This window comes from Fundulus heteroclitus, chromosome 10, assembly GCF_011125445.2.
Source record: "Fundulus heteroclitus isolate FHET01 chromosome 10, MU-UCD_Fhet_4.1, whole genome shotgun sequence".
Taxonomy (NCBI): domain Eukaryota; kingdom Metazoa; phylum Chordata; class Actinopteri; order Cyprinodontiformes; family Fundulidae; genus Fundulus; species Fundulus heteroclitus.
In genome coordinates, this window is record NC_046370.1 from 762,536 (window position 1) to 770,335 (window position 7,800).

Here is a 7,800-nt window from a genome sequence, read left to right on the forward strand (position 1 = left end):
TAGCTGCTTCTCCTTTTTGGACTTGTATGAACACCAAGACCTTTGCCCCGCCTGTTACTTCCTTATTAATGTCCACAGTGTGTCGACTGTCAAAGGTACATCAATCAGGCAAATCTGCATGCTTTAAATATTTATTAGTGTTGAGATTGTTTTATATCTGCTGTAACTGGCAGATTCCAGCTTGTGACCGACTAAACACTTTTATCATGAGAAAAAGAAGGTAAACAGGTGTTTCATTAACTTTGATACTATACATCTTGTAATGTACATATTGTATTTTCACATTTTTAACTTAAAATCGTTGTCTGACTTGATTTTAACGGTGGCTTTTTGTGCAGTCACAGTTTCAGAAACGTGTTATTTTTATGGCTGCCTTGTGGTTAGGACCCATGAGGAACTGCAAACTGAAAATGTGACTGACAAAAGTCAAACTACTGTTTCTTGAACTGTGTTATGACCTGGGCTCAATAAAAGTGCTAACAATTCAAAGATAAAGCTTTAGCTGTTCATTAAAGAGGAAACATTTGAAGGAAGTAGGACTCCTAAATGATAATGTTCCTCGTCGATTAACGTGGCACCATGACGAAGCTTTATAGCACAGCTTTAATGACCGTTTGTGTTTTATACAGATCTTGTCCTGTGCTCTTTTTGCAATGCAGATTTATTCAATATTCATGCAAGATAACAGTTTTTAATGGTGGGGAAAAGGTTGCCTTTGGTTGTGCCATCAGGCAAAAGATCAGATTGAATTGGGAACAACATGTACCATGAGGAAAAGAATCAAAATGGGTTGTAAGCAAAGGAATTTCACACATCCACGCAGACACAGTCTCTCTCAGCAGGGTGCCTGCTATGAAGCCAGACTTTAGTTCACTCTCTTTACTCTTCTTGCCTGGGACTTTGAAGGAGAAGGTCTCCCCTGGGGGCCAGCCATGCACCCTCACGGGGCTCAAAAGACTCACAAGCTGGGTATAAAGGTGCCTTCTGTGAAACTCATTTCCCCTCGCTTCAATGGAGCGACAAAGGGGGAAATTCTCGTCCTCTGCGGAGCGGAGGACCTCACTGGCATCGCAGAAACTGCCGGCCGAATCAGAGTTAAGTCTGCAGTCTTAACTTCTGCGTCAGACGCCGGAGCAAAGAATCCGCCCACGCCAAAAGAGCTTATTTTCTCAGTCGTTGCAGGAAAGCTGACGAGAGACGGCGCAGAGCAGTCTCCTTTCCTCACCAGACAACGTGGAGAGCAAGACCTCAACTGGGTTTCGCATGCCGGGGACTCGACTGCATGTAGGACCTCGGATCGGCCTGTTGCGACCGCTTTTCGGCTAGCCGCAGAGCTGCATGCCCGCTGCTTTTCCTGGAGTACTGTTTCCCTTGGATGCCCAAAGTGAACCGAAGTCACACAGAGGCACTGACTGGTGTAGCAGAGAAATAAACAGGGAAAGTTAAATGGTTTATTTAGAAGGTTTACGTAATGCATTTTCACCGTGTTTTTGAAACACGTGGAGCTTACAGGTGTTATGGAAAAATATCATTAGTTGTTATATTAATCAGGCATTTTAATGGAAAATAATAAGAGGTACTTCTGATCTCTAAACTGTGTCTCCCCTCTGACGCAGAAAACACACAGCTCACAGGGTGTTTGCTTTAAGGGCTGAAAGCTATTTTATGGTTCTTGAGGTCATCTGGCTTGACTCCTGATAGGACAATCTGGGTAAATCAGCCTTACTGCATGAGGACCCTCGAAGGGAATAGTCTCCTTGTTTTGGAAGCAGATAGGACCTGGAGTCACATTGTCTGCTCCCACAACCCCCAAACTTTATCGGGAGGGGTTGGTCAGTCTGATAAAAGATGGGTTTGCAAAGAAGACGGTAGACAAAAAAGCTGTAATGGCTGCGAGAAGGACGTGGGTAACATACTGAAACTAAGCTTGTAAGTTTTTCTTTGTCTCTTTGGAATTCAAAATGAAATAAATATGCATATTTTAAATGTTTGCCTCTAAAAATTGTTTCTCCTTTACTATCAAATCTTAAACCGGGGTAAGACGGGCCTTCAGAAATAAGCAGGAGCAGGCCCATATTAATTTCAACACAGGGTAGCTTCCGTTAGCATTCTTCGAACCATGTAATTTGCTGATGTAATTCGAGTGTGTTTTTATGGTTATAACAAACGTTATCTCCACAAGGTTTTTATACATTGATGTGATATTGATGTTTGTGTTATCCGGTCCACTCATTACGACTAAAATAAAGCCGAAGCTTTTTAAAGTTAGTGCCGAATGTCTGCTAGCATAAATGCTATTAGCTTCCAGATAACTTCCGCTCTTCCCAGATGCACGACTACGATTCGTTTCAAACATAAGGTGTGTTTCATTCGCTCCACCATCTTTTTGATAGTGCTTAGAGCGTTATTGCCGCATTAATATGTAATATTAATGTCGATTTAAAGGTTGTTTTGTATAAATGTAGATTTGCCGATTTTAGCGTCCGATCGCTACAGCGACCCTAGCCTCCCAGAATGATAATCGTATTAATAAAATAGAGCGTTCTAGAAGTTACTGATGTTAACTGAGAAAAATATTTCTTTAAAATGTTATTTCTATAAATTACGTTTTGTTTTACTCAGGATTTGCATTGTGAATGGGTTGAAACACATACAAAATGTTCTGAAATAGTTAAGCTAATTTAACTCCATTCCCTGTTCTTTAAGTTGAACTTTGGTTCTTTAACTGAGATCTGCAGTGAACCAGGATTCACTGAATTATTCTGATGACGATGATGATGATCAACCACTTTATTTTGTCGTTTGTTTATTTTGTGTGTAAATAGTTCCCTAGCATCTTAATTTTGCTTAGTAGTTTTAGTTAAGTTTCACTAGTAGAGAGGATTTATTAATTGAAATGTTGTGCTAATTCAGGTAAACAGCATTATATAGTGATGTTCTCTGGATGTTCATTTTATTTCTGTTAATAAATTCTTGAACTTGAAGAGAAGTTGTCACTCATGTATTCGATATGTGTGCAGAGTTTGCTGTTAAAAGAACGCCGGTGCTCAAATCATCCCTTTCAACTACCTAACAAAGAGTTAGGTATTTAAAACAGTGTGTAATTGGGGGAGTGGTAGCCTAGTGGTTAGAGCACAGATCTTTGGTCCCAGAGGTTCTGAGTTCAACTCCCACAAGCTGCCATTCTGGGTCCCTGAGCAAGACCCTTAACCCCCCCAGGCGCCGCACAGTGGCAGCCCACTGCTCGGCAAAGGGGATGGGTTAAAATGCAGAAATGAATTTCTCCATTGTGAGATTAATAAAGTTTAATTATTATTATTAATTGCACAACACTGTGTAACAGTTAGCTTAACATAACATTCCATTAATATGGTGAATGCCAGATTCAATAACTCCACATCCAAAGACAGGCTTTAATTTTAAGACCCATTTCCATAAAGATGTTGAATAATGAAACTTATCAGAAACAGGCCAGAGGAGCTTGTGAATTAACAGGAAACGTTGTTTCAGGAGTGGAGTTAACATCAGGAACAACCCCTCCAGATGTGATCTTAAGGCACTTTACAAAGTTGTTTCACTCAAATCATACAGGCACGTTGGTTAAAATCTTTCTCTCCTTGCAGCATTTGCTCCTCCTGGATGAGCATGGAGCCACAGTGGGCGGTCGACTGCGTTGTGTTGCTGACTTTGCAGCAATCCCTCATACCAAGCATGCATGTAGTGACAGTGGAGAGGAAAACCTCCCTTTAACAGGATGACACCTCCTTAAAACAAATTTAAAACATAGAAGATCAAATAGAAGTCTTTCTGATGTTGAAAGCAAAATAAAAAAAAATATTTTTTTAAGTAAACCTTATTAATACAGATTGTCACATTGTGGTCCAATATCTCATTTACAAGATATAACTTTTCATAGAGGAAGAAATGACAAATAAAAGTTACAAATACAGTAATAACACAAATAATTAAAACGTTTGATTCAATAAATGCAAAATATGGGCAAGTTTCATAGGAAGATGTCTCTGCTTTTTCTTAAAATAACTTTGTCCCTGAGGAATCAGTGTGGATAGTTTTAGATCCCTGGTGGCATTCATATAAACATCAATTTGATCTAATAGAGACAGGAAGGTCGTTAAGACAACATGCTTCCTTGCACTGAAAGCAAAGACAGCTCTGTCTCTGAATAAAAAACTGTAGTTTAATCTTCAACTTCTCTACTACAAGTTTAATGTAAGTCTCCACAAACTATAGGTGTACCTGTCATTTATTTAATGGAGGGGGGATTTGTGGAACTTCCTTCTTTTGTCAGCAAACAGCATGTTTGCAAATTCTCCGTTATCTGGGTCATCGCAACAGCAAACAGGCTTAATTTGGAGGAAACCGGACTTTCGTTCAGTTCTTTCCCTAAACATTTTGACACCTATCCAGGAGTCTTTCTCATTCTGTTGGCTCGCTGAACAACCTGAAGTTGGTGCGTATCTGTTTTTAAGGACATGGATGCCCATCCTCCTAGGGACATTCTCAGTCAGATGCAGATCAATGACCCACCGTCACTGTTCTGGGTGGTTAGAAGCTATTTCTTGGTGTGAGTGGAGGACTTGGTCACCTGAATCATGATGAGATGCTGATGTAATCTCTCTGGAACGTGTTGGAGGACCGAGCTGTAAACACTGGGGAGCTGGAAGCTCAATCCTCCTCTTCTGTTTAGTGATGGCTTTGCACTTTGGACCAAGGTGGCTTCTTCACCCCCTCTTTCAAACCGTCTGTTCTCCCTGTCCAGGATCTGGATCTGTCCTTTGTTCTTGAGGACTGTCCTTTGTTCTTGGCCCTCCTGTGCCGCTCCAGGCGTTCATGTAGCTGTTGTTTAGTTTCTTTGCTGTAGGAGTCTGAGTCGTCCTCGCTGTGTTGGACCACAGACACAACGCCGCTCAGCTGTGGTTTGGCTCTTCTGTCTTTGGGATGAACCAGTTTTCGTCAGAGAGGGCTATTAGGTTACTGGAATGCTGTGTTGCAGAAAATTCTCCTGAGTTTCTCAAATAATCCTGACACATATGGAAGGATTATCAGAGTTCATCTTTGCACACACACTGCAGTCAGCAAGCCTATTTAATACAATCACTATTGTCTTTACATTGATTTCGTATTTACTTCCTCTATGATTTTTTAAATTTTCCTTACGTCCACTGACCTCTAGAGGCCGTCTTACAGGAAGAGAGCTCTTTCTCTTTTTTCCCTGCAGGGCTGCTACACCCCACTGTCACATTTGTTGAGTCACTTCTTCCTCAGTGGACTGTCTAAAAGCAGCAATCGCCTGATACCACTCCCCTTCACGCTGGGCATATGTGATCTGCGCTTCCTGTGGTTGTGATTTCCTGTAAAATTCTGCTCTTGGTACAAAAGAGTTTCTGTTTCACTTTTTGTGTGTTAGATGAGAAGCTCGGACGTGGTTCTTCGCCATTTCATTTCTATTACTGTCTTCTTTTTTAGGCTAGCCAAGGAGCTAGGACACTGTGTTTATTAGAGAAGAGCTTTATTTCCAGTTAAAAGGGGTTGTTTTTCCCTTTGAAACACTGAATTTTGTCGTTTGTTTTTCTTTCTTGATTTCTGTGTAAAATTCCAGGGATTTTGAAAATACAAACCTTATCATGCTTTGTTCAGTCGTTCTGAGTTATTGGTTCATAGTTTTATTCTATACATTTTGTTTTGTCATTCTCTGCCTCCCAAACGTTTGATTAAAGAGTTGCAAAATATAAAAAATGTCAAACTTACACAGACCTGAGGCGCCAGGCCATTCAGGTATGCGGCCCCGCCCAAGACAGATGGAAATTAAAGGGTATTTCACCCTGATGTAAAATCTTACGCCGCCCCCAGACAAATTTTTAAAAATGCCAGCAAAGTGGACAGTGCCAAGAGACCCTGAGAGGCGGGGCTAAGTGTGGGGATGAGCAGGTTAAGTGGGGCTATGGCCAGGAAAAGGGAGAAGTTGAAACATGGGTTGACCTGGTGGTTTGGCCACAAATCGGTCTGTTGTGGTTGATTTCACGATTCCAAATCCCGAGTCTGACGGGCCACGGGGGATGTGTTCGACTAAGATGCTTTTATACCCAAACCCGGGGCTAAGATGACGAAAGCATGTACCGTTTGAACCAATAGGAAGATTTAACTGCAGTCGCTGCCATTCAACCCTGAGAGGGCAGCACTAAGAACATTTTAAGACAAATATTGCAAAACTAAAGTGCAAATTAACAATATAGTAGCACACTTAGGTCACACTTTATCTGCAAAGAAAGTTGATTTAGGAGTGAGTTACACTTTAAAGGAGCAATGAGTAAAATATTTACTGTAAAATCGACCTAAATCATTCTCATTTGTCACCCAGGATGGAAGTAACATCCCCTATAAACAGTTGGACCTCTCCAACAAAGTATTAGTCACCTTTTTCTCCTTTCAAACCTAGAGGTATGGTCCAGAACAAATGGTTCACCGTGTTTACTTCCTGGTTATTTTAGCAAAAGAGCAGCAGCCTGCTAACATAGAAACCAGTAAGAGAAGTGGACCATAACTAGAACAGAATACAACATTATATACCTGTTCTTTGAAATTATAAATTCTGTGCAACAATGGACCATTGAGTGTCCGTGGAAGACATTGTGCATTTGATGTTTGATGATTTTAACCACTAGGTGTCATTTGTTGTTCCTTTAAGTTGCAACTATGCAATGTATTGACCCAAGACAATCAGCAGATGGTGGTGTAAGCTACTAAATAGGAGGCGGTAAAGAAGACGCTTTGGTACCTATGCCAAAATAGACATTACCTTTTATTTCACAAAAACGCAAGAGAATGGAATTAATAATCTGTGAAATGTAGACTGCAGCTGAATTAGACCTAAACAGCCCAGTACAGCCAGAGGTTTTCCTCACTCATGAACCTAAAAATATGCTACAAATGAGCCTGTTTAATGCATAATGCACTCTTATTGTTTCTAAATGATTTTTCCACTTATCTTTTTTTACATTTTAATTCAAGGTTTACGCAAAGATAGTGTGATATGTTAAAGTTATAGTGAACGATATTCTTTAGGCTTCGAGTTCTGGAGGGGGGGGGGGGGGTCCTCTTATCAATATACCTTTTAAATGTTTAGACAAGGCAAGTTTATGTAATGAATCTTGGAACTGAACCCGATATTCAGCCAGACAGAGGGGAAAACTTAAGGTTTATTTGGCAGATGTACAAAATAAAAGGCTGAGGCTGAATCAACCAGAGACCGGCTTCGGTGAGTCCAGAGGGGAAACAGGCGGGATAAGCTGCTGGGAGCAGACACAGACCGGGGAACTTGTCCAAGGGTGATGCAGAGTTTCAGTGGCAGTCCAGACTGTGGACACCGAGGCAACAATCCACATAGAGTCTGGGAAACTGGCAACTCAGAAGCACAGCGGTCAGCAGGCTCGGCAACTTACGGATATGCTTGGGTCGGGCTCACGGGCAGACAATCCAGGAAAAAAACAGAACCCGAGATCCAGAAACAGATCAGGTCCGATAACCAGGCAGGCAAAACGGGAACAGACAGGGATCAGGCTGGCTCGGTAACACGAAGCAGAAACAGGCTGACAGACAGACTGACAGACAGACAAAGAATCGCTGGAAGTTCACACCATGAGGATAGAGACATTCTGGCAGGGAGGATGCAGGCTTAAATAGGCAGGAGAACAAAGGTGAGCAGAGTGAGCTAATTAGCCAGAACAGGTGGAGGTAATCAGAGGAAGGGGAGTGGCTGAAGGAGGAAACAAGCTGACAGAA